Source organism: Papio anubis, chromosome 5 (assembly GCF_008728515.1).
Source record: "Papio anubis isolate 15944 chromosome 5, Panubis1.0, whole genome shotgun sequence".
Taxonomy (NCBI): domain Eukaryota; kingdom Metazoa; phylum Chordata; class Mammalia; order Primates; family Cercopithecidae; genus Papio; species Papio anubis.
In genome coordinates this window covers 70,062,808-70,090,778 of record NC_044980.1, presented here as the reverse complement: position 1 = coordinate 70,090,778, position 27,971 = coordinate 70,062,808, and the positions used below count along the sequence as shown (strand labels likewise).

The following is a 27,971-nucleotide window of genomic DNA, read 5'->3' as shown; positions in this document are numbered from 1 at the left end:
CTCATTTGGCAACAAAATGTAACCCAACTCATGTAAAAGTATTCCATTTAATGCAAAAATTCACATGCGTCACTGTATAAATATTAATGTATTTGATTATGGAGAACAGTCCCATGGGGGTGTTTTCCATCATAAGGTGTATGTGCCATATACCTTTCTAAAATCCAGAAAATTAAGAATTTTGGTCCTAAGGTTTTCAGATAAAAGCTGTGGATCTGAAGTGTCTATTTCACAAGGTTGTCACGAGGGTTAAATAAATAATAAAGGAAAGGTGCTTAGAAGAGTACTTGGAAGAAACTAAGTGTTCTAGACGTGTTTTCTATTACGGAGAATGCTTCCCCCACGAAGTATATTCCTGAGAGATGTTACCTGGCATTTATCTGACTCCTAGGAAGGAGAACTCACTTTTTTATGGGTCAGTCTAGTTTAACTATCGGATATTTCTGATCTAACCTTATAAAAAGCTGAAATTTGCTTTCTCTAACTTCCCCACACCGGTCATAGCTATATTTCAACACAACTTTTACAGGAGCTACTCTGCCTCCCCTGGGTCTTCTTTTCTACATGGTTAATTGTTCATCACATATTGCTCAGACCTATCTGTTAGTTCCCCTCCCTCACCTCCGCCCCACTCCAGTTTGCCATTATATCCTTTCAAATGCAGTGCCCAAAATAAAACCCAGAGGTCTATATAGGTTCTGATCAGCATAGAGTGCAGTCCACATTTTTTCTATGCTCCAGACTATGAAAAACAACTGCATCTCTGTGTGAAAACAGAAGCGAGATGAGAGGAGATCTGGAAACGCAATCAAGGCCATCTAGGAGTTTCATTAGAAAAACATCCTTTAAAGATTCAATTTCAAACCAATTTTTTTCTGGTTTCCCAGAACTGAGATGGAAAACAGTGAGCAGCCTAGACTGATGGAAATGTGAGAGTCAAACAGTGTAGAGGTAGGGTGGGTGACGTTATACCAATTCATTTACTGCGAAACACTACAGACAGTAATGACAGAGCTAGTGTGAAGGTCATGGACCATATCCCACAGTCCAAGAAAAATGAATGATATTCCAACAGAAGGAGAAGAACAGAGCTAAATAAAACTCTGACAAGTAGCCGCGCCAATCCATAGCAAATTACTGTGAAACAGGAGGACACTGCTCCCTCCGGTGGGCACAGCTAGATCTTGCCTCATGTCTGGCCCCAGCCCTGATATCCTCTGGTTAAAGGGAACCTGAGCAAATAAACCCACCAGAGGGGAAGTAATCCATTTCCAAGGTAAAAATGTGATCACTCATTCAAGACGTGATGGGAATGATGAGAAAAAAACGTTCTTCTCTTACAGTGACCATCCTGGCTACCTGCAAAGTATGCTTAGAATTCTAGATTCCTTTGGAGTCTTGGTAAAGATCTCCCAAGGGCTGGCTGATGGGTACATGGGGATTTATTATTTTATTCTTCCTACTTTGTGGATGTTTAAAATTTTTCATAATAAAATATTTTGAAAAAATCCTCAGGTAACTATAACTTTTTAAAACAAGTAGAGACCCATGATGACAGTCTAATAACTGCATCTGTCCTCCTTTTCCCCACACTGAAGTTTTTTTTTTTTTAATTAGATGGTACTTTCATTACTAAACTGGTTGGGAAAATGTTGGTAATTTTTTATGTGGACACAGTAGATCATATAAAAGATGACAGACCTAATAACTGAACGCACAAATAAACTATCCAGAAAGAATTTGGACACTGAAAACTATGTTCAAAGCTAGGTTAATGAATGAAATTGTCACCAGGCTAATATCTGGGTAAAGGGAAGGATGTTAATAAGTTTGGGAATCTTAAGCCTGGTTTCTTGTTTAGTCTCCTGAGAAATGGACTGTGATCATGGTCCTCAAACCAAACCCCGTACAACCACACAGACAAAAGGGTAGCCAGGACATTGATTAGGCTAATAGACTTTGACTTCGTTCTGGTCCAATGCATCTACGAATTGACTTCCAATTTATTTATTAATACTTGGGTTAAAGTGAATGCTCCAGAATGAGCTGATGATGTTTTGTGTGCTGACACTTGGCTCCAGGCAGGGCCTCCAGGGGACCAGAACTCTTGAGCACCATTTCCCATCCTTTTGGACCGGCCACCTACCCCAGTCACTAGTGTAGGCAAACAGTTCCACATAGGCGTAACCTGACCTTGCCTCAGTCCAAACACTGGACCTGTAGCTTTTGCTCCAAGGCTTGTCTGACACCAAAGTCTGTGATGCCTGTGGAAAGCTGCTTGGCAGTAATGCATGTACAACCCATAAGGTGGGCAATTACTACTTTTGAGGCTCCCTTTGGATGGGATGTTGTAGGTGAAGAGGATTAAGAATCCCCATGTCCCCATCAGCCAGCCCTTGGGAGATCTTTACCAAGACTTCAAAGGAATCTAGAATTCTAACCATACTTTGCAAGTAGCCAGATGGTCACTGCAAGAGAAGAACGTTTTTCTCATCATTTCTGTCACAGCTTGAGTGGTAAGTGCGGATCCAGTGGCAACACAATTAAGGCTGTCACCTGTGGTGGATTGGGATGAGGTACAGGTGGAAGGGAGAGGCTCTGGGTCAAGTGGTAGCTATGGTACTTGAACAATATGGAGGCAATGATAATTGTAAAGGAATGTGGAGTTCATTGGCTTTTGTTAACTGCTTTGAAAGTCTCAAAATAAGAAAATGACAGGGTCATGTTAGCCAACTATCAACTCAAGCCCACAGTGAATAGAGCAATGGTTAAAAGAATTTGATCTCCTGCAGGCACAGGGAATACTGTCTTGAAGATTAAGACAACAGGTGACAGAGTCATAGAGGAGACAGAATGACAAGCCTTCACAGATTTCCTATTTCAAAGTTAGAACCCTGATAGGAAAAGCTTAAGATCTTAAGAGCTGGGATAGGACAGACAAGTCTGAGAATATTGAGTCACTAGATTAATTTTCATCCTCTAGGAGAGCAAAGTCAGCCTTCTCCTTGCTGGGGACATCAGCCTCATCATGCCAGGAGATCCTGAAAATACCTCATCTGAATCTTGCTGTGCAAAGTGATGTCTGTCTTCCTCAAGGTCTCCTTCCATCTCCAATTCACTGGGTCCATGATAACTGGAGTCAGGTTTTGGCTCAAGCAGGTGGGGAAATGTATCCCTGCTGCAGTAGGAAATAGTTTACTAAAGAAACTGAAGGACCTGGTATATTACACTGTTCTCACACTGCTATAAAGAAATACCTAAGACTGGGTAATTTATAAAGGAAAAAGGTTTAACTCACAGTTCTGCATAGCTGGAGGGGCCTCAGGAAACTTACAATCGTGGTGGAAAGCAAAGAGGAAGCAAATCCTTCTTCACAGGGTGGCGGGAGCGAGAAGTATAAGCAGGGGAAATGCTAGATGCTTATAAAATCATCAGATCTCATGAGAACCCACTCATCACAAGAACAACATGGGGGAAATCTCCCTCATGATCCAATCACCTCCCTCCCTCAACACATGGGGATTACAGGCCCCACCCTCAGCACATAGGGATTACAATTCGAGATGAGATTTGGGTGGGGACACAGAGCCAAACCCTTCGCCTGGGTAATGTATATAGGCAGGAACCTGGATAAGCTTGTGAAAGTGGATCTTGAGGATGTTGGACTCGGGTGGGTGAGTGGAATAGAAAGCTGGATAACAGTGAATTTATTGACCTGGGAGCACCCTTCCTTGATTTAAACTCAGTGTCCTGGCAAGGATACCAGTAGCAATACACTGCAAGAGTGATTTCTTGAGGCTTGGACAAAATAGTGGCCTATAATAAATAAAGTCCAGAGGCTGGAACTTGCCTGGACTGGAGCTTGCCATAGCATTAAGGAAGGAGTCAGAAAGCTCAGGGATGTGAAAATATTAAAGATACTTATTTTTTCTTTTGATTATGTAGTTATGACAGATTTCAGAAAGTTTTCATCAGGAATTCACAGAGGCAAAATGTAATTAAATTTCTACAAGCATTTATGTTTTTAAAAGTTTGTAGGGCCAGGTGCTATGGCTCACGCCTGTAATCCCAACATTTTTGGAGGCCAAGGTGGGTAGGATTGCTCAAGCTCAGGAATTCAATACCACCTAGGTAACATGGAGAGTCCCTGTCAACAAATTTTAAAAGAGCCAGGCGTGGCGGCACACACCTGTAGTCCTCGCTACTCGGGAGGCTGAGGTGGGAGAATCACCTGAGCCCAGGAGATTAAGGTTGCAGTGAGCTGTGATTATGCCACTGCACTCCGGCCTGGGTGACAGAGCGAGACACTGTCTCAAAAAATATAAACTTGGTAGGAAACACACATAGATGCCACTTTACAAAACTGAATTCCATCAAGCTCTTCAATTTTTGTCATCCTCCTCAAATGACATAAATTGGCAAATAAGGCACAATTTATTCTTGAACAATAGTAACTAAGATTTTTTGGTTTTGTTTTTGTTTTTCTGAGAAGGAGTCTCTCTCTGTCTCCCAAGCTCGAGTGCAGTGGCACAATCTCAGTTCCCTGCAGCCTCCGCCTCCCAGGTTCAAGCTATTCTCCTGCCTCAGCCTCCTGAGTAGCTGGGACCAAAGGCGTGTGCCACCATGCCCAGCTAATTTTTTGTAGTTTTAGTAGAGATGGGGTTTTACCGTGTTAGCTAGAATGGTCTCGATCTCCTGACCGCATGATCCACCCACCTCGGCCTCCCAAAGTGCTAGGATTACAGGCATGAGGCACTGAGCCCGGCAGTAACTAACTTTTAAGAGATTTAATTTTATTGTGGTAAAATATACAGAACATACAACCTGCCATTTTAAGTGTACAGTTGAGTGGCACTAAGTGTACTCTCACTGTCATGTAACCATTCCCACCATCCATCTCCAGAACGTTTTTATCACCCTAAACTGAAACTCTGTTCGCATTAAACAATAACTTCCCAATCTACTATTCCCCCAGACCCTGGCAACCTCTATTTTACTTTCTGTTTCCATGAATTTGTGTGTTCTAAGTACTTCATATGAATGGAATCATACAATATTTTTCCTTTTGTGCTTCGTTTAGTTAGCATAATGTTTTCAAAGTTCATCCTTGAAAGGATGATGTAGGAGATATCCAAATATCTTTTCTTTAAAAAGATGAATAATATTCCATTGTATGTATATACATCCACTTGTCTGTTTTGACATTTGAATTGTTTATGCCTTTTGGCTTTTGCAAATTAACACTTCCATGGACATTGGTGTACAAGTATCTATTTGAGTCTCTGCTTTTAATTCTTTAATTCTTTGGGGCATATACTTAGGAGTGGAATTGCTAAATCATATGGTAATTCTCTGTTTAACTTTTTGAAGAACCACCAAACTGCTTTCCATTGCAGCTGCACAATTTTATATTCCCACCAGCAATGCACAGGAATTCCAATTTCTCTACATTCTTTCCAACAACTGATATTTTCCTTTTTAAAAAAACAGTGGTGCATGGTAGCTCACCCTTGTAATCTCAGCACTTTGGGAGGCCAAGCGGAAGAATCATTTGAGGCCAGGAGTTGGATACCAGCCTGGACAACATAGAAAGAGTGTGTCTCTACAAAAACATTAAAATAAAAGAATTTAGCTGGCATGGAGGTGCATGCCTGTAGTCCCAGCTACCCCAGAGATTGAAGCGGAAGAATCACTGAAGCCAGCCCAGGAGTTTGAGGCTGCAGTGAGCTATGCGTGCCACTGCATTCCAACCTGGGTGACAGAGCAAGACCCCTGACAGAGCAAGACCTGGGTGACAGAGCAAGACCCTGTCTTAATCTTCAAGACAGTGAGCTGTGAGTGCCACTGCATTCCAGACTGGGTGACAGAGCAAGACCCTGTGTCTTTTTGCTCAAAAGCAAAACAAAACAACACAAAAATCCTAACAGGTGTGAAGAATTTAGAAATTTCTTTTTCTATTAATTCTTTAAACATTTTTATCCCTCCTCTTTTTCCTTTCCTTCTTTTACTTCAAATGCTCATATGATATTGTTCCCCAGCTCACTGATGTGCCGTTTCTCCATCTTTTCTCTGTGCTTCACTTTGGGCAGTTTCTTTTCCTGTGTCATTGTGTTCACTGTTCTTTTCTTCTACAATGTCTCACCTGCTATTATATCTATCCAGTGAATTTTCAATTTTGGGTGTCATATATTTATCACTAAAAGCTTCAGTTTAGTCCCTTATAAATCTTTTATTTCTTATAACTTTCACGTTCTTTCGTTTCTTTATACAAGAAACATATTTCTTTCTTTCTTTTTTTTTTTTTTTAAGACAGTGTCTCACTCTGTCGCCCAGGCTGGAGTGAGTGGCACAATCTCAGCTCACTACAGCCTCAACCTCCTGAGCTCAGGTGATCCTCCCATCTCAGCCTCCCAAGTAGCTGGGATACAGGTGTATACCACCACACCTGAATAATTTTTTGTATTTTGTGTAGTGATGGATTTTCACGTTGCCCAGGATGGTCTCGAGCTCCCGGGCTCAAGCAATCCACCCACCTCAGCCTCCCAAAGCACTGGGATTACAGGTGTGAACCACCAGGCCTAGCCAACATATTTCCAATAGCGATATTAACCTTCTTGTCTGATAATCCCATAGTCTCTGCTGTTTCTGGGACTGAGTCTTGTGACTAATTTTTCTCTTGACTATCCTTCATATTTTCTTTTTCTTCATATGTCTATTAATTTCAGATTGGATTCTAGATATTGTGAAGTTTACATTGTTGGGTGCTGAAATTTTATATTTCTTAGAAGAGTGTTGAATCTTTTCTGTTGGGTTTTTACTTGAAGATTAGTTTGATCCTTTCGAGGTATGTTCTAGGATCCTTTAGTGTTTTCTAGAGTAGCATTTATTTGAGAAATAATTTAGCCCCACTTCAAACTGTTGCCTTTCCAGGATTTTTACTGAATGTCATGTGTATTCACCAAGGTCTCTTTACTCTGACTAGAGGGAACTCAAATGATTCCCAGCTCTGTGTGAACCCTGGTTATTGGTTATTTGTCTTACAGCTTACACAGAACTATTCTTTCCTTGAAAGTTGTTCTTGTCCAGCCCTATGGGATTTCATTCTATTCCTGACTAGTTTGGTGTTCAGACAAAGAGTCAACCTCCCAAGTGGCTGGGACCACAGGTATGCACCACCATACCCAGCTAATTTTTTGTATTTTTTGTAGAGACAGGATGTTGCCATGTTACTCAGGCTGGTCTCAAATTCCTGGGCTCAAGCAATCCATCCACCTCAGCCTCCCAAAGTGCTGGGATTACAGGTGTGAGCCACTGCACCCAGCCAGAGATTTCTTGAGAGCTCTCCTCTCAAGCAATGCTATGGTTTTAATGTTTGTCCTCTCTGAAACTCATGTTGAAACTTAATCCCCACTGTAACAATATTAAGAGCATGGGAAATTCAACTATAGTATTTTGAGAAGCAGCATCTTTGGAGGTCATTCGAAAGAGATAAGGTCATGAGTGTGGGACGTGAGTGGCTTCATAGAGGAGAAAGAAACCTAAGCTAGCATGCTTAGCTCCCTCTCTATGCCCTATACCACCTTGGGACTCTGCAGAGAGTCCCTACCAATAGGAAGGCCCTCACCAAATGCACCCTCTCAACGTTGGACTTTTAGCCTTCAGAACTGTGAGAAATAGATTTCTCTTCATTATAAACTACGTAGTCTCAGGTACTTGGCTATAACAACAGAAAATGGACTTAGACAGGTTCTCTGCCTTATAAATCATAGCTACCTTGGTCTTCTTGAACTATAATCTCTGTTTAATTCAGTGGAAATGACCACACTCTGTACCATGTCATCTCCCTGAATCACAATCTTGGAGCTACCTACAGGAAGAAAGCCTACATGAGGGTGTATTTTGCCCCCTTTGTTTTCCTTTTCGTGGGGATCATAATCTCATTGGACTCTTATCCAATGTCTTAAAATAATTTTTTCCTACTTTTTGTTTAGTTTTCTAGTTGCTTACTTTCAAAATGTAACCACAGGCTGCCTTACTCCTTCATGGTTGAAAGCAGAAGTTCTTGAAAAGGATTTTCAGTGCCAGCTCAGGTTCAGGTAGAACGACCTGTCGGTAATTACACTGTCCTCCAGAATATTGTATATATGTGCTAAAACAATAGCTGATACATGATGCTATGTACCCAATGTCTAGCAACATTGGTCCAGGAAACATGAGGTAGAAGTAGGATTGCCCCCCTCACCATCACTTCTCATGATCCACTTAAAAATGTTGTACAATTCCCATCAAATGAGCTTAGGTTCTGCTGAATTAATTGTCCCACTTTCAGGTAGGCAAATGTGTGCACTAAGAAATGATAGCATTTCCATTCACCTTAAAGTGTGATTATTGGTTTTGAATTTGGGATTCCTCATGGCAGTAGACCAGCAAGAAAAAAGAAGTGTTCCTATGCTGAAAAGAGTAATCGACTCTGATTACCATGAGGAGCTAAGGCTGTTGTTACATTATGTGTGCAGGAAGGACTGTGTCTGGGACATAGAAGATTCACAGGGACATCTATTGATGATTCCATGACTGGTGATGGCGGATGGGCAATCGCAGTGATCATGACTTTACAAGGTCAACTAAAGGCTCAGATCACTCAGAGATAAAGTTTTGAGTCAGACATCAGGAAAGCAACCTACATCAGCCAAAGAATTGGCTGAGGTTAAGGGAAATCTAGAGCAAATGGTGGAAAATGGAGATGACAAGTACTATTTATGGACTTGGAACCTATTGCATCAGCAGGGAATGTAAGTTGTTCTATTAACCTTCCTGTATTTAGTCTTTGTAGGATTTGGAGCTAGCCACAATCTAGAAGACTCTGGACAGATTGGACTTAATGCAGAGCACAAAAGTCCTAAGAAGGGCAAAGGTGAAACGTAATGGAAATCTGTTGTGGTTTCAAAACATGTTCTTAACTTCTTTGATGTTCCTTCCTTCAAAAACTGAAGCCTAGGCTGGAAGCGGTAGCTCACGCCTGTAATCCCAGCATTTTGGGAGGCTGAGGTGGGTGGATCACGAGGTCAGTAGTTCAAGACCAGTCTGGCCAATATGGTGAAACCCCGTCTCTACTAAAAATACAAAAATTAGCCAGGTGTGGTGGCTCACGCCTGTAGTCCCAGCTACTCGGGAGGCTGAGGCAGAAGAATTGCTTGAACCCGGGAAGTGAAGGTTGCAGTGAGCCAAGATCACGTCACTGCACTCCAGCCTGGGCGACAGAGCGAGACTCTGTCTCAAAAAAAAAAGCGAGTTGGGGAGAGGGGAATGCCTTATTCCCTTCTCCTGGAGTGTGGAATGTGCCCAGTGATTCACTTCTAAGTAATAAAAGGTGGTGGAAGTGACAGTGTGTGATTTCCAAGACTAGGTCATAAAAGACATTGTGACTTCCCCCTGCCAATAATCACTCACTCTGGGGGATGCCATGTGCCATGTTATAAGGACATTCAGCACCCCTATTGTGAGGCCCATGTGGCAGGGACACTGGAGCCTCCTGCCAAGGGCCATGTAGTGCACCACTTTGAAAGTGGATCTTTCAGCCCCAATCAAGTTTTCAGATAAATGCAGCCCTGGCTTAAAATATTGAATATAATGTCATGGCAGACCCTGAGCTAGAATCAGCCAGCTAAGTGACTCCTGAGTTTCTGACCCACAGGAATAGTGGAGAATAGCTGTTTGTTTGTTGTAAGACACTAAGTTTGGAGGGTAATCTGACTCTTGATTCTGCATAGGCTTTGACCAGCTACACACAGGTACAATCTGAAGCATCCCACGTCAGTCCATGCATGCTGTGTACCTCTAGCTCCCTACCTTGGGAATTCTCTAAGATGCAGGGCACCTGCAAGAGGGCTTTAAGCACTGACACAAGGAGAAAGAAGCCAACAGATAAATATTTTCCCTTCCACCACTCAGGTGTTAGGTTCTGAAGTGGATTTCAGAAAACTCCTCAAAGGTCCTGATAGGCTTGTACAGCAGTTGCTCAGTTGCAGCCAATGTGATCCTGTGTTTTTCTTTTTACCTCACTTTTTATTATAAAAATGTTCAAGCATACAGAGAAGTTGAAAGAATTCTACAGTCAAAACCCATATATCCCTATCTAGATTGTACAACTAACATCTTATTCTATTTCTTTTGTCATATATATATCCATTTGTCTACTGTTCTATCCATCTACTAATCTATTTTATTTTTAATGCATTTCAAAGTACTTTTCAGGTAACGGTATAATTCACCTTTAACACTTCAGCATGCATCCCATTAACTAAACTTTGGTATTCATTTACGATGTTTTTCTTCTAAGGCAAAATTTATATTCAATAAAATGAACAATTGTAAGTGTACCATTCAGTAAGTTTTGAAAAGTACATTGACATGTGTAACCCAAACTCCTCTGAAGATGTATAAGAACATTCCCTCATGCCTGCTCTCTGTCAACTCCTACTTCTACGCCCACATCTGCGCAGATCACTGTTTTGATTTTTCTTCATTGCAGATTAGTTCTGCCTATTCTAGAACTTTAAATAGGAAAATACCATATTCTTTTTGTGTAAGGCTTTTTTCACCCAGCATGCTTTAATATTTACCCATATTATTATATCTATATTGCTTTTTATGGCTGGGCAATACTCCATTGCATGGACATACCATAGTTTGTTTATCCATTCTTCTGTCAATGGGCTGTTTCCAGTTTTTGTTTGTTTGTTTTTGGTTTTTGTTGTTGTTGTTTTTGAAACAAGGTCTTACTCTATCACCAGGCTGGGTGATCATGGCTCACTACAGCCTTGAACTCCTGGACTCAAGTGATCCTCCCACCTCAGCCTCCTGAGTAGCTAGGACTACAGATGTGTGCCACCACGCTGGCTAATGTTTGTTTTTGTTTGTTTGTTTGTTTGTTTTTTAAAGACAGGGTCTTGCTATATTCCCCAGGCTGGTCTCGAATTCCTGGCCTCAAGCAATCCTCCTACCTGAGGTTCTCAAAGTGCTAGGATAACAGGCGTGAGCCACCATGCCTGGCCTGTTTCCAGTTTCTGACTGTAACACATAATGCTGCTGTGAACATTCTTAAACAAGTCTGTTTATATACACATATTTTCATTTCTCTGGGCAAATATCTAGGAATGAAATTGCTGGGTCATAGAAGGTGTGTGTTTAGTTTTTTAAGAAAGTGCCAGACCTTTCCAAAGCAGTTGTACCAATTTACACCCCTACCAACAATTTATGAGAGCTCTGATTGTTCCACACTCTCACCAACATTTGTTACTGCAGTATTATTAATGTAGCCATTCTAATAGGCATCTAGTAGGTATCTCGTGTGGTTTTCATTTGAATTCTGATGACTAGTAACACTGAGGCCTTTCACGTGCCTGTTGGTCACTCCTCTATTGACAGAGCATGCTTGCAATGGCTTTTCTGCCCCTGCTTTACTCTCTCATTCCTCACTCCTGATCCCCAGTATCATTTTGCAAATAAACTACCTGTCTATGACTCTTTGTCTTGGCTTAACTTTAGGCATATACAGGCTAAGAAATATAGAAGCAGCTGGGAGAGCAAAGAAGGTATAACCCCATCCCTAACCTCATCCCCACCCCTGTGAAAAGGGAAAAGAGGATGCTTCTTCATTCTGGTGAAATTTCACCCCTTATTGGTTAATAGGTGTGTTTCCACACAGTGTCTGTGGAAGGAATCCCGAAAACTGCACCTCTGGCTGGGAATATTCTACATTGACCACATGCAGATACATTTCTATATCCTTTACCACAAAAAAAGAATCTTATGTCATTTAACTCCCTATTGTCATTGCAGTAAGAATCACTAAGGTGGTCATTCACACCAAGTTCAAACATAAAGGGCACTGATCTGAGAAATAAGCAGAGAAATGGCTTGGAAAGAAAAATTACTCCTTCGTACCTCACAGGTTTCATACAAGACCTAGGCTGGCCTCCATGTGGTGGGCACCATCTTTCCCTCCTCACCCAGAGTACTCTGAAGCACCTCATGACTCTCCAGCATCCAGGCCCAGGAGGATGCGGCTGAGAGAGAAGATCCCCTCCTTCTACTTTCTCCTTTGGTCTGTCCTGTCCTCATGTTCGGCACTAGGATCTATGTTTTCCTGCAACAACAACAACAACAATAAAACTTAAAATTTAGATGCTTCTAAACTTAGATACAGAACCAACACCTTAGGCCCAGGCACGGTGGCTCACGCATGTAGTACCAGCACTTTGGGAGGCCAAGGCAGGAGGATCAGTTGAGGTCAGGAGTTTGAGACCAGCCTGGCCAACATGGTGAAACCCTGTCTCTACTAAAAATAAAATAAAGTTTTAAAAAATTAGCCAGGTGTGGTAGTGCACACCTGTAATCCCAGCTACTCAGGAGGCTGAAGGAGAAGAATTGCTTGAACCTGGGAGGCGGAGTTTTCAGTGAGCCGAGACTGCACCACTGCACTCCAGCCAGGGCGACAGAGCAAAACTCCATCTCAAAAAACAACCACCACCACCAAAAAAAAAAAAAAAAGAACTACCACCTTAAAAAGATGCATTGAATTCACATTCAATAATGTGAATACACAGGCATTCAATAACTGTTGGTTGAAAGAAAGTGAATGTATAAATGAATGGATGCACATTGCAATAGCAGCACAAGACAGTATGTGATTTATATGACTCCATTGCTCTTCCTGCCCCTCAGGTCACCTTTTCTTACATCTGCCTCTGGTTCTGTCCACCACTTTTGGCTGCTGGCTTCTGAAGGAACATCTTCCAGATCATCATCAGCCTCACTGTCTGGTATATAGTAAACAAGGATCTCCGGAACTGGGGGACCCAGGTTTCCTGCCAGCACACAGAAGACTTCTAACCACATTCCTCCCCCTAAATACCTCTCCACTCCTTACCCGTGTCCCCCAGCCTCCAGGAACCATATTATAAGGCAAGTGGTTGGGGTGACAGTGAGACCCGGTCCTCACAGTAAAGGTAAAGTGGTGTCCTTTCCAAGTACCAGGCATTGTCAGTCTCAATCGGCGAGTTCACATAAAACCTAGGTTCCCTGTTTGTCTGCCTTCCTCATCCTGAACATGACTGAGTGCCAGGGGAAGTACACTTCCTCTTCTCTCGAATTGAAAAAAAAAAAAATGCATATATATAACAGAAACATCCACGAAAGCAAGCTCTTCTGTTTAACGTGGCTCTTGTTACCATTTCCAGAGACACAGCGCTTGTCCTGAAAAACAGACTACCAGAACGTTTTGCCCCCTCTGCTCTCATTCCAACCTCTACCCGCCCCTTAACAAGGCCTAGAGGGTTCAAAGGCAAACAATCTAGATGAAAGGTGATTTCTATAATAGTTCAGAATCATGGAAGCACTAAAGGGAATGGGGTGGCTGCCCCAAGCAGGGAAAGCTGAACAAAAGGCCAGAGGCAGAAATGAGCCGGGCGGAAACCAGCCGTAGAAGTAAAGCTGCACTGGCTGAGAGCCTGGGGGGAGAGGGCACTTACTCTGGCAGTGGTGGTGGAAGGAGAAATGCTTTTCTCAGGATTGCAATGGGGGAATTGAAGGGGGTTGGAGTGTCAGATATGTTACTTAGAGAACGGTTCCATAAAGAAACACAAACAGTGCGACTTTGGGGGTTTTCTCATGTTTGCATGTGACCTTATGTACGTGGAAGAATAATACCGTGCTCTTTTTTTCACTAGTATTTGGTAAAATCCTATTACTTTCTTGGTTTCTGTTTCTGGAAAAATTGGGCTGTACAGGCTTACATTTGCTCTCAACTTGGAACTTTTAGGGAATATCAATTTTACTTTACTGTACAATATAGAGGCAGGTGAAAATTTCTAATAGCTTTAAGTTTGTTGTCTCTATTAATAAACTGTGTCCTTAGAAATATAATTTGAGAAGCTGGGCATGGTGGCTCACATCTGTAATCCCAGCACTTTGGGAGGTCAAGGCGGGTGGATCACTTGAGGTCAGGAGTTCAAGGCCAGCCTGGACGACGTGGCGAAACTCTGTCTCTTTTGTATTTTTGTGAAAATACAAAAGTTAGCCGGCTGTGGTGGCACATGGTGGTAATCCCGGCTACTCGGGAGGCTGAGGCAGGAGAATCGTTTGAACCTGGGAGGCGGAGGTTGCGGTGAGCCGAGATTGTGCCACTGCACTCCAGCCTGGGTGAAAGAGTGAGACTCTGTCTCAAAAAAATATATATATACACATACATATAAAAATTGAAGAACTTGGTCTTCTTGGACTCTGAAGACTTTGGAAACTGCTGTCTTCCTGGAAACAGAACCTATGAAAAGCTGTGGCGTTGATTGTCTTACTTGGTAGTTTGCCCAGGGAACAAGTTAGTCATTGATGTGTCTCTTTTTCTAAATAGCACAAGTTCTTGTGAGACTCTTCTATTGAATTAGAAGGGTATTATTGGCATATTTGTCTTCCTTTATATGCATGATAGTAAAATAAAAGCATGTCACTCTGCTAGGTTTCTTATTTTTCATTCTACCCATAAACCTTCTTGAATGAAATTGTTCACGTTAATGAGAGATTATGGAATCATTAAGTTCTCAGATAGATACAATAGGCATTATCCCAAAGCTAAGAGAAGAGGATACAATACTGTACCTCCAGCGTCGAAAGGGTGGTTGCTGTTGTCTTGTTTTGCTTTAAAATGTTAACAATGGCAACGGCCAACTTGTGGCTGTCACTTTTTCCCATGTTCCTTCTGCTGTGCCACCACCCCTTCACTCCCTCCATTTCTAACTCCACAAAGTAGATCATCTTCAGGTCCTTCAGGTTCTTTCTTTTACCTATTTGTGTATTTATTAAGCAAATGTTCAGAGAGTACCCACCATAAGTGATGTACTTCTACTCCCTGACTTTCTCATCTGAAAACTACTATTAATTCTTTTCCTCAAATTTCTTTCTTATCAGCTTCTTCAATTGTGTCAAGTCCTTCAAGGCCTGGACCATATGTCCCCCCTGCCTTATATTCCTTTCTATTCTCCATCAGGAAGATGACATGTTTCTTTATATTCCTAGTATACTTTGTAGGGACCTCTGTTCTAGAAAATAACACACATTTATTCATCCATTGCAGTGGATTCCACATGTATTTATTAAGGCATTCTCCTAGGTCCCAAGAAGATAAAAAGAATAAGAAGATAAAATCCATTCCTCTCACTTCAGCTAAAGAAATGAGGGTAAACTAATATTCAGACAAATAATTGACACAGAATGATAATTGTCAAATAAAACACAAAGATATGTTTTCACATATTTTTCACCCTCTTTCTCTTTATCACTACTTTGGAAGCTTTGTGAAAGCAGACATGGGGTATCTTTACATCCCTGCATCTGGCACATTTGGCCAGTAAGGTGTCAGCAGGTATTTAGTGAATGGCAGAATGAACAACTCTTTTTCTTTTTCTTTATATAATTGTTAAATATACTAGAGACTTTAAGACAATTTTAATGTTATTTAAGAGACTATAAAAAACATTAATGAGTTAAACGCCTCTTCATTATTGCAATTCAGGTTACCTGTAGGGACACTCAAACGCAAGTAGTTAGTTACCTGTGCTAAAATGGTACCATTATTGGTCATCAACTTGCATTTTAAAGCAATAATTTAACAAAACTGCATTATGTTTATTGTTGTCATCAAAATATAACTGGCAACATTAATCTTCTAGAATTTAATTTCACTTGGATTTTTTTCCCTCTTGTCTACTATAGATTTTAAAATGTTTAAATCTTTTTATGTATATACTTTCAGTTCTAGGTTACATAGGCACAACGTGTAGGTTTGATACATAGGTATACGTGTGCCATGTTGGTTTGCTGCACCCATTAACTCGTAATTTACATTAGGTATTTCTCCTAATGCTATCCCTCCCCCAGCCTCCAACCCCTTGACAGGCCCCTGTGTGTAATGTTCCTCACCCTGTGTCCATGTGTTCCCATTGTTCAATTCCCACCTATGAGTGAGAACATGCAGTGTTTGGTTTTCTGTCCTTGCGATAGTTTGCTTAGAATGATGGTTTCCAGCTTCATCCATGTCCCTGCAAAGGACATGAACTCATCCTTTTTTATGGCTGCATAGTATTCCATGGTGTATATGTGCCACATTTTCGTAATCCAATCTATCACTGATGGACATCTGGGTTGGTTTCAAGTCTTTGCTATTGTGAATAGTGCCACAATAAACATACGTGTGCATGTGTCTTCATAGTAGCATGATTTATAATCCTTTTGTTATGTACCCAGTAATGGGATCGCTGGGTCAAATGGTATTTCTAGTTCTAGATCCTTGAGGAATCGCCACACTATCTTCCACAATGGTTGAACTAATTTACACTCCCACCAACAGTGTAAAAGCATTCCTATTTCTCCACATCCTCTCCAGTATCTGTTGTTTCCTGACTTTTTAATGACCGCCATTCTAACTGGCATGAGATGGTATTGCATTGTGGTTTTAATTTGCATTTCTCTGATGAACAGTGATGATGATCATTTTTTCAAGTGTCTTTTGGCTGCATAAATGTCTTCTTTTAAGAAGTGTCTGTTCATATCATTTCCCCACTTTTTGATGGGGTTCTTAGTTTTTCCTTTGTAAATGTGTTTAACTTCTTTGTAGATTCTGGATATTAGCCCTTTGGCAGATACGTAGATTGCAAAAATTTTCTCCCATTCTGTAGGTTGCTTGTTCACTCTGATGATAGTTTCTTTTGCTGTGCAGAAGCTCTTTAGTTTAATTAGATCCCATTTGTCTATTTTGGCTTTTGTTGCCATTGCTTTTGGTGTTGTAGTCATGAAGTCTTTGCCCATGCCTATGTCCTAAATGGTATTGCCTAGGTTTTCTTCTAGGGTTTTTATGGTGTTAGGTCTTACATTAAGTCATTAATCCATCTTGAGTTAATTTTTGTATAAGGTGTAAGGAAGGGATCCAGTTTCAGCCTTCTACATATGGCTAGCCAGTTTTCCCAGTACCATTTATTACATAGGGAATCCTTTCCCCATTTCTTGTTTTTGCCAGGTTTGTCAAAGGTCAGATGGTTGTAGATGTGTGGTGTTATTTCTGAGGCCTCTGTTCTGTTCCATTGGTCTAGATATCTGTTTTTGTACCAGTACCATGCTGTTTTGGTTACTGTAACCTTGTAGTATAGTCAGGTAGCACAATGCCTCCAGCTTTTTTTTTTTTTTTTTTTTTTTTGCTTAGGATTGTCTTGGAAATGCGGGCTCTTTTTTGGTTCCATGTGAACTTTAAAGTAGTTTTTTCCAATTCTGTGAAGAAACTCAGTGGTAGCTTGATGGGGATAGCATTGAATCTATAAATTACCTTGGGCGGTATGGCCATTTTCAATATATTAATTCTTCCTATCCATGAGCATGGAATGTTCTTTCATTTGTGTCCTCTTTTATTTCATTGAACAGTTGTTTGTAGTTCTCCTTGAAGAGGCCCATCACATCCTTTTTAAGTTGGATTCCTAGGTATTGTATTCTCTTTGTAGCAATTGTGAATGGGATTTCACTCATGATTTGGCTCTCTGTTTGTCTATTATTGGTGTAGAGGAATGTTTGTGATTTTTGCATATTGATTTTGTATCCTGAGACTTTGCTGAAGTTGCTTATGAGCTTAAGGAGATTTTGGGCTGAGACGATGGGGTTTTCTAAATATACAATCATGCCATCTGCAAACAGAGATGATTTGACTTCCTCTTTTCCTAATTGAATACCTTTATTTATTTCTCTTGCCTGATTACCCTAGCCAGAACTTCCAACACTATGTTGGATAGGAGGGGTGAGAGAGGGCATCCTTGTCTTCCACTGGTTTTCAAAGGGAATGCTTCCAGTTTTTGCCCATTCAGTATGATATTGACTGTGGGTTTGTCATAAATAGCTCTTATTATTTTGAGATACATCAGAATGAACAACTGTTAAGTGGAGAAATAGAACAATATAACTAGGTGCCCAGACAGACTTTCAATGAGGTAATGGAAAGAGAAAACCAGTCTGCAAAGTATTTGTAAAAATAATGTCAAAAAGATTTGCTTAGCCATTCTTCAATCACCGTAAAATGTCTCTTGGTAATCAGATAAGGTCCAAATGTTAAGATATTTTGTCTTTCACTTCCCCTTTTAACAGAGCATTATTGAATTTTGGATCAACTATTATGCACCTCTTTTTGTACATTTTAAGGTGAGTATCACACTGAAGGTTAGAAGGGGTTAGACTGTAGACTTGTGCTGTCCAGTACAGAAGCCACTAGCCAGTAAGCACTGGAAATGAGACTACTTCCAATTATGATTCATTGTAAGTATAAAATACATGCTGGGTTTCAAATATTTGGTACAGAAAAATGTGAAATATCATTTTTATATTGATAGCATGTTGAAATTATACTATTTTAACATATTACATTAAATAACATATAATTTAAATTTTTTTAAAAAAGGAATGGGTGCAAACGATTTACAGGAGATGAACAATCAGAACAGAGTCTCAAAGGATGAGTAGGATTTAACTGGGTGGGAGAAAAGAGAAATAGCCTATTAGAGAGGACCCAGTCTGCAGACCTGAATTCCTTCCAATGACTCTCTTCTTTAGAGAAATTAGCTGAAATTAACCTTTACTGTAGCACTGAAAAGATTAGGGACACTGCAATCAGGAGATTTACATTTAAAACCTTTCATCATTGAATAGTTTTGGACAAATCATTTAATAAATTGGGACTCCAATCCTCATCTAAAAACAGGTATCAGAAAAATTCTACTTCACATGGCTGTGGTAATACTTAAATCAGATAATATGTTAAAGAGCTTGTTGTAAAGCACCTTGAAATATATAATTCTCCCCTCTTCTCCAGTATTTCAGTATTGGCATGTCTCCCCAGTAATTTACTTCATAAGACCTGCTTTTTCCTTCAATTACTTTCTGCAGTCAGGGAGCCCTGTGTATGTAAACACAGTTTCATGTACTTGAAAATACCTCACCTCCATTCTGAATACAGATATCATCCACAGATATCAGACTCTTCTAATTGACTTTTAGGGGCCATGGTATAGAGAAAATCATCCTGATTTTTGTGCCCAATGAATGGCAGCACTATCCATCCAGCTGAGTAAGCTAATACCTAACAGTTATATTTAGATCTCTCCCTCAATTTGTGAATAATCCCCAATCTGTGAATGAGCCCCATCTTCCTAAATACCTCTCATTTCTATTGCTGCCATGCAAGTCTAAGCTCTCATCTTCACCTGAACTATTGCCATAACTTCCTAGATGCAATTATATCATTGACTTTTACCCATCTCTCCACAAGCCATTCTTCATTCTGCAACCAAAGTGATTTTTCAACATTGGGGAAAAACATTGTCTTGTAGCATTAGGTACAATGTTACCTATACATTTTTTGTAGATGTTCTTTCTCAAGTTGAGTCCTCTTCTAGTCTAAGATTGATGATAACATTTTATCATGAAGGGGTGCTGAATTTTGCCAAATGCTTTCAATACAGTGAATTACAGGAACCCTGCCTGATATCTAACTACTAAAGGAAACTGGCTGAATAGGAGATGGGGTTGGAAGGAAAGGGGAAAATGGTATCGTCTGAAATAACTGGATGCATCAATGGCCTAGTGGAAGGGGATCAGCTAGAGGCCATCCAGTAGTCTCTCTGGTTCCATGATTCAAAGGCAGTTGGGTGCATACCACATTACTTGAAACTGCTGGCTTCGTGGCAGTCTGTGGTTGACAACTGGGACCTTTTCTCCAACTCTCAGAGCAGCATCATGGAATGCCTCTAGAAAGCTGCAGCTTGTATCCATTTGCTCTGCCTTGCTGTCCCGTGATATACAGTAATTATGACATCTCCAACATGAAATTGGGGATGTAGATTACCCACTATTCGCTGGCAGTCCTTGCAATTAGCTATTAAGCGTCAGCTGCCAACCCCCCAGTGCATATCTACTCAGAGGATAATTAATTAAACTTGACTTTCTCATTAGAAACCCATAGTTTTCCTAACCTTTCATCCAGGCAGAGACAGTCCAGAAATAGACCCACACATGTATGGTCAAGTGATTTTTGTGCCAAGGCATTTCAATGGGGAAAAGGGGTGCTTCAGCAAATGGTGCTAGGACATTCATGGCAAAAGATGTAAGTATTGGCCTTTGCCTCACACCATACTCAACAATTAACTCAAATTGTATAATAGGCAACATGTAAAAGTGGAAACCATAAAACTCCTAGAAGAAAACCTAGGAGAAAATCTTGGCAACGTTAGTGTAGGCAAATATTTCTTGAATAGAGCATTAAACCCACAAACTATTAAAAACATAATTAGTAAACTGAGCTTTTATAAAATTAATATTTTTGCTCATTGAAAAACACCACTAGGAAGATGAAAGAGAAACCACAGAATGGGAAAAAAAAATATTTGCAAACATATATCTAACAAAGGACTTGTAGTTTGAATATAAAAAGACCTATTACAACTCAGCTGTGAAGACAGACCAATTAAATATAAGCAAGATATTTGAAAAGACCCTTTGCTAAAGAAGATAAATGAATGACTAATAAGCACATGGAAAGACCCCAACTTCATTAGCCATTAGGCAAAGGAAAATTCCATAGGCATTAGGAAAATGCACATTAAAACTAAACCAAGATACCATTTCACACCCACCAGAACAACCAAAATTAAAGAGACAGGCAATACTAAGTGTCAGTGAGGATGTGGAGCGCCTGGAAGTCTCCTACAGTCCTGGTAGGAGTGTAAAATGTTACTATTACTTTGGAAAATACTTTGGCAGTTTCTCATAAATTTAAACACATATTTACCATGTGATCTACCAATCCCACTCCAGGTATTTATCCAAAAGAAATGAGAACATGTATCTACAAAAAGACTTGTACACAGATGTTCATAGCAGCTTTTTAACATACAGATGCTCCTTGGCTAACTTACAATACAATTATGTCCCAATAAAGCCATCATAAGTTGAAAATATCATAAATCAAAAGTGCATTTACTATACCTAACCTACCTGACATCATAGCTTAGCTTAGCCTACATTAAATGTGCTCAGAACATTTACATTAGCTTAGGCTAGGCAAAATCATCTAACACAAGCCTGTTTTATAATAAAGTGTTGAATATCTCACATAATTTATTAAATAGTGTACTGAAAGTGAAAAATAGAATGGTTGAACGGGTACTTGAAGTATGAATTCTACTGAATGTGTATTGCTTTCACAATATCTGAAAGTTGAACCATCATAAGTCAGGAACTGTCCGTTTATACAAAATACACCAAAACTAGCAACAATCCAAATGTCCATTAACAGAGAATTGATCAACAAATTGCAGTATATCTATATAATGGAATGAAGCTTAGCAAGGAAAAGGAAGAATCCACCGATACATGCAACAATATGGATGAATCTCAAAAGCATTTTGATAAATGAAAGCCTGATCCATTCACTCTATACAAAATTCTAGAAAATGCAAACTTTTCTATAGTGATAGAAAGCAGATTAGGAATCACTTGGGGGTGGGGAGAAGGGGAGATTTATTGCAACAGGACACAAGGGAACTTTTGAGGGTTACAAAAACTTTCTGTGTCTTGATTAAGATGCTTACGTGGTTGTATACATTTTCTAAAGCCTACCCAAAAGCATATTTTAAATGGAAGCATTTTATTAGACATAAAATGTCTACAATGTGTTGCAAAAAGGTTCACTTAAACCAAAACCAAAAACCAAATAAACACCCAAATTCCCAAATCCTCAAATAGCTGCTTATCTCTCAGTCCATTCCTGCTGCTATAACAAAATACAACAGACTGAGTACTTGGTAAACAATAGAAATTTATTTCTCAGAGTTCTGGACCCTGGGAAGTCCAAGATCAGGGAGCCAGCAGATTCAGTGTCTGGTGAGAGCGGGTCTCTACTTCCAAGACAGTGCCTTTTTGCTGCGTCCTGTGGAGTGGGTGATCATTGAGCTCTCACATGGCAGAAGCCAGAAGGGGGAAAAAAGATGAAGACTCCAAGAAGCCTCTTATATAAGGGCCTTAATCCCATTCACCAGGAAGGAGCCTTATGGCTTAATCAGCTTCTGAAGGTCCCACCTCTTAATACTATTATTGCATTGAGGATGTAGTTTCAGTATGAATTTTGGAGAGACACAAACATTCAAACCATAGCACTGCCCATTGTCACGCTGGGTGCAGGGTTATAAAGGGAACATCTACTATACTGAGCTCCCTCCCGGCAAATATGTACTTCAGCTCCCAAGCTTTTACATGGTTCCTTACTGTGTGGAGGAGCAATAGGCCCCACATAAACCTCTACAGGAAGCCTGGGATAGAGGTAGGCTTAAGGGGCCTGCTCTGTGCTCCCTTGACTCTTGGATCCCACTTAGCTTTCTGTGGGGAAGGAAGGGTACCTCCTCCCAAGCAGACAACTTAGCTGGTCTCAGCCACCAGTCTTCCAAAGGGAAGGGGAAGAAGGGTGCAAGGCACAGAAGACACTTGTCCTGCTTTAGAACTCTCTGGAATGACAGGCTTTTGTTTGTTTGTTTGTTTGTTTGTTTTTTTAATTGATGACTCTCTCAACAAAAACACTAGCATGGAAGCTTTCCATGCATTACGTTATTCAAATCCTTATAATAACCCTAAGTGTAACTCCTTCTGTTATGCCAGTTTACAGAGGAAAAAGCAAAAGGACCAAAAAGGCTAAGAAGCTGTCTCAAGCTTTCAGAACTAGTACACAGCAGAACAGAATCCAAGACGCAGGATGTCCAAGCTATGTTGTCACCACCACATGACCTTTGATCCAGGTTGCTCATGCCCATCCTTCCCTCATTACCCTTCCCCACGTACACTCAGTTGGCAGTGGCAGGCTCATGTTCAGAACAGACAGTGCCTAGGCCTGGAACACACTGTTCCCCTCTCTGCTCCAGCTACATCAAGAGTGCCCAAAGTTCAGACTCCCATCAAGTCATTTTCTCTATAATTCAAATACAGAAGTACTTTTAAGAGACATACAGCATTCCTGCTATTCCCGTGTGCTATAAATATGTAATTTATGGGGAAAATGGGAACTCTGTGTCATATCCGAATTGAGAACTATTTGAAGAAAGGAAAAAAATATCCCGTCATATTGAGTCACGGAGAAAAATAACTACTGCATATCATACTAGTAAATAGGAATGTAAAAATAGCTTCTGGGAGGAAGTGTAAATTAAATGTTAATATGGCCTTGAATTTATTTCAAGTATTTTTCATCAAGCATTTGCATTTTTCATTTCCACAACCTGATCAATTTCTCCCTATTAAACCAAGGTCAAATAATTTTAGATGCTAACTTGGAAAGCCTTAAGATCAATGTGCTCGACTCCCTTTCAAAAGAAGAAACATAAGGCATCTTTTCTTTGCAAACAGATATCATGGCGCATAGGGCATTAGTCACTGAAGAGAGAGATGGCGGTGGGGCCATGGCTGCTTTTTCTCTGGCCTGCCCAGGGTATGCAGTTCAGTGCAGGGTGGATGCCTCATTTTTCTTTGCCCACCACTCCTCTTCACATGGAAAGCTGCCCACCCTACTCTGACTACGTGGTCAAGTGAGTGCTGGCATCTTGGCCACGCAGGTGAGAAAGCCAGCCAAGCAGGTCTCTTCAAGTCCTTTCTCAAGATTTTTTGAATGTGAACTAGAGAAAGAGAGCACCGCAGGGAACATGGGAGCCCAGGCATGGCAGGCAGCTGGGTTTCTGACTGAGTGGGGAAAGTCGTACCGAAAAATCCCTGACGCTCTGGACCAGATTGTTTCCCCAGCCACCAACTTGGTGCCTCCCAAGGATTTTGTTATGCATAGGATCACACATCATAGACAAGGCACTGTGTCAGGAGCCCTGTGGGCTGCTTCTGTCCTTCTGGAACCCAAGCTGGAGTCACAGAATCCAAGAATTCTCAGCTGTCGTTAAATAATGAACAACACTTCCTAGCTCCTGCCCTGCCTCAGGCACTGTGGAAGGTATTTGATACAACTCACTTCATTTAATCCCCACAACAACCTGAGGAGGTAGGGACTATTGAAATCTTCATTTTACAGATGAAAAACAAAACCAAACTAAATTGGAGGCTGTGAGATGTCAAGAAATCTCACCATCACTAAGCTTTTCTCCATTACCACAGGGAAACTATAACCTTGCTTGCTCTAGATCTGGACTCTTTCCTCACCATCCTTGTGTAGACAGGAACTACAAAAACAAATCTAAACTAAAAGCCTGGTGCAAATGACCCCATTTTCAAAACAAAAATGGAGCTGCCAAGTGGGAAGCTGAGCCCAGTAGCTGGGGCCTGGCCAGCATGGCAATCCAACTGGACATTGCACTCACACATGATATGGATTCTGCACATGGGCACCAGGGAGAGCAGCTGAGGGTGGACTTAGGGGAGAGCCTCAAATTTCTACAGTATAGGTTTCTTAAAAAATTAAACCTTATTGTGGCAAAATATACATAAAATAAAATTTACCTTTTTAGGTACACAATTTGGTGGCATTAAGTACGTTCATAATGTTGTGCAACCATCACCACCATGCATCTCCAGAACATTTTCATCTTCACAAAGAGAAAGTCTGTACCCCTTAAACCATGACTCCCCATCTCTCCTCCACCCCCCAGCCTCCAGCAGCTACCATTCTGTTTTATATTTCTATAAATGTGACTACTCTTAAGCACCTCATGTAAGCACCTACACAGTATATGCTTTTAATGGCAAGTTTTCAATCACTCCAAGTATTCACCGAATACTTTGCCCAGCATTGTGCTAGGCTTTATGGGGGAAATGTACGCGCTCTCATTCCTGCCACAGAGACCATTCTAGCTGAGCTGTGAAAGCAAGGCTAGCTTCTAAGAAACAACGTGTCAGATGCACAGTACTAGCCTGGAGGACAAGAGAAACTCGGGTGAGGGAGAGATCCTTCTAACATAGTGTAATCTAAGAGGTTTTCATAAGGGTGATGACTCAGTGAATGAGTAGGAGGTTTGGTTGGGCGGAGAGGAGGATTTCGGATTAACTGAATCATACATCCAAGCAGGCAGGCTGGATCATCCTGAGTAGTGCCAGCCAACACCAAAAGCAACAGCATGCTGATAGTTTCTCTGAGGACAGAGCGATACACCCTACATCTGCTTGTGCCCCCAAGCCATACATACTCAGATAATGGTTTGCTTTTCTCCTATGGCAAAAGAAATGCAAAAGAAAAAAATTGACCAGGTACAGTGGCTCACTCCTGTAATCCCATCACTTTGGGAGACTGAGGCAAGAGGATAGCTTGAGCCCAGGAGGATAAGACTGCAATGAGCTACGATTATGCCATGGCACTCTGGCCTGGGCAACAGACTGAGACCCTGTCTCAAAAAAAAAAAAAAGGAAAAAAATTTAAATGATTGAGAGTTGGGGCTTGCTATTATTTTTATAATTATCTCAGAAAACAGCTAAACCAGCTCTTCTGTGCAAGTTTATTTTTCCTTTGGCAAAAAGTTTGTAAACACTTCTGAAACTTGCGTGGATGTCTGAACGCAAAGGTCAGGTCACATCAACCCTGACTACGGTTGCAGAGTGAGACCCCTGGAATCATGGTGGGATAAGCCTCCAGAGGTTCACTCTAACCAGTCATACCAGCCCTTTAAACAAGCAGGAGGGAGCCCGACCCCCAGCCTGCCAGTTCTTTGAACAAGTGTGCCAGTGGAGCAGTGCTCCGTGGAGACAAGGCTCTCTGTACGAGGGTTGCCTCCCAGGTCTTTTCCATATCCCCTCCCACCAGATCTGTCTTCTGCTTTTCCAAGTATAAGCCTCATTTAGGGACCCTGGTAGAGAGGTAAGAACAAAAAGGCCTGTACCACTGTTGGTCATATTGGTTTGCCTTTGCTTTCCTGTCTTTCTTTTTATTTCCTCCCCACCTTTCCTGTGTGATGTAGCAGTAAATAAAACTACTCCTGCCTTTACACAAAAGCATTTCTCATTGTGTCTCACAGCAGATAGCTTCGATTCTGGCCATCCATTCAACTGCATGCGTGTTAACAGAAATCGCCAATGTGGAGCTAAGTGAAGTAGACAGAAAGTACACTATGGGCCTTTATAAGGCATCCTAGAACCCTAGGAGAGGAAAAACGTGAGACGGCAGTGAGTGAGTCCTGCCTGGATCCCCTGCCAGCCTCCTCCATCCTTAGGCAGTAGTAGTAGTTTATGGTGAATAGATGTACATAAACCACAAAACAATACAGAGTGGTAGACTAATGAATCCTGAAAAGGAGTTGAAATTCTGGGATAAATCTCTGTACCAGTTCTTCCTAACAGTTCTGAGAAACAGAAATCAGTATCAAATGCCTTGCTGAGGATTTCCATAGGAAAAGAGCCATTTCTTTCTGCAACCAGTATTTTCCTCTCATTCCAGTGATGTAGAAAAGGTCACCCCGGGCCAGGTGTGTTGGTTCACGCCTGTAATCCCAGCACTTTGGGAGGCTGAAGCAGGTGGATCACCTGAGGTCAGGAGTTCAAGACCAGCCTGACCAATATGGTGAAACCCCGTCTCTACTAAAAATACAGAAATTAGCCGGGCATGGTAGCGGGCACCTATAGTCCCAGCTACGCAGGAGGCTGAGACAGGAATCGCTTGAACCCGGAAGGCAGAGGTTGCAGTGAGCTGAGATCGCACCACTGCACTCCAGCCTGGGTGACAGAGCGAGACTCCGTTTCAAAAAAAAAAGAAAAAGAAAATGTCACCCCAGGGAGCACTACTCCCTAGAGTCGCATGCCCCAGTGACGCTGGCCTCTGCACAGCAGCTCAGGCTCCTCAAATACACCGAGGCCAGTAACACACAGCAGTGAGACATGGGAACCGCAGACCACACTGGAGTTACTTCTTACCAACTCCATTTCCCATCTATTCTCTTGTTGATTACTTCCTGGTACATATTGAACAGGCTGAATCTTAAAAATATCTCAGTTCTGGCCTACAATATTCCAACAGTCCAACTGGTCTACTCAGCTCTAGTCTGTACTTTTTCCAAACACATCCCCCATACTTGCCTGAGGTGGTATATTTAAAACACAGCTCTCACCATGTAACTCTCTTGCCTAAAACTACCTCAGGATAAACTCCAAGCTTAGCGCACTATGTTTCAAGCAAAAAGAGACTTCACATATATAATTACAGTAAAAATTTCCAGTCTCAAAGATAAGTTTTAAAAATTTCATAAGTATCCAAGCCAAAAGCCAACCAACAAAATAAACATAAAGTATACATTAACGTTTTTCTAATAATAAATGGCAGAAAATGATAGCTGTGGTTTGAATGTGTCCCCAAACTTTATGTATTGGAAACTTAATTCCCCAAAGCAACCGTGTTGACAGCTAAGAACTTTAAGAGGTGACTGCAGACTCTTCTTGAATGGATTAATTGTGGGAGTGGGTTTGCTCTAAAAGCAAGTTTAGTGCACTCTCCCTCGCTGTGTCTCTCTCTCTTTCCCTCTCTTTCTCCGCCCCCCACCGCCCCATCTCCCCCTCTCCCTCTCTTTCTCCCTCTCCCTCTCCCTCTCTCTCTCTCTCATTCTTTCTTGCCCTTCTGCCTCTGCCACGGGATGATGCAAGAAGGCTCTCACTAGATGCAGCCCCTTGATCTCGGACTTCCAAGATTCCAGAACTGTAGGCCAGATAAATTTCCTCTTTTCATTAATTACCCAGTCTCTGGTGTTCTGTTATAGCAGAACAAAACAGATTAAGACAATGTTAAGTTAAACAATGGGGTAGAAGTGGCCCAGCACAGTGGTTCACACCTTTAATCCCAGCATTTTGGGAGGCTGAGGTAGAAGGATCACTTGACACCAGGAGTTTGAGACCAGCCTGGGAAACATAGTGAGACCCTGTCTCTACCT

The 27,971-nt window shown here is 41.2% G+C and overlaps 1 protein-coding gene across 3 annotated transcripts in view; it reads right to left on the bottom strand.

Moving 5' to 3' along the window:
* The window catches only part of PDE8B (phosphodiesterase 8B), a 330,903-nt gene that overhangs the window by 292,195 nt on the left and 10,737 nt on the right, over positions 1-27,971 (bottom strand). The window contains exon 2 of one of the 3 annotated variants that reach the window (XM_031666255.1): positions 11,947-12,148. The exons of the other annotated variants lie outside the window; for them this stretch is intronic. The gene's annotated coding sequence lies outside the window, so the exon portion shown is untranslated. The remainder of the gene's footprint in view (positions 1-11,946; positions 12,149-27,971) is intronic. 3 annotated transcript variants of the gene reach the window in all.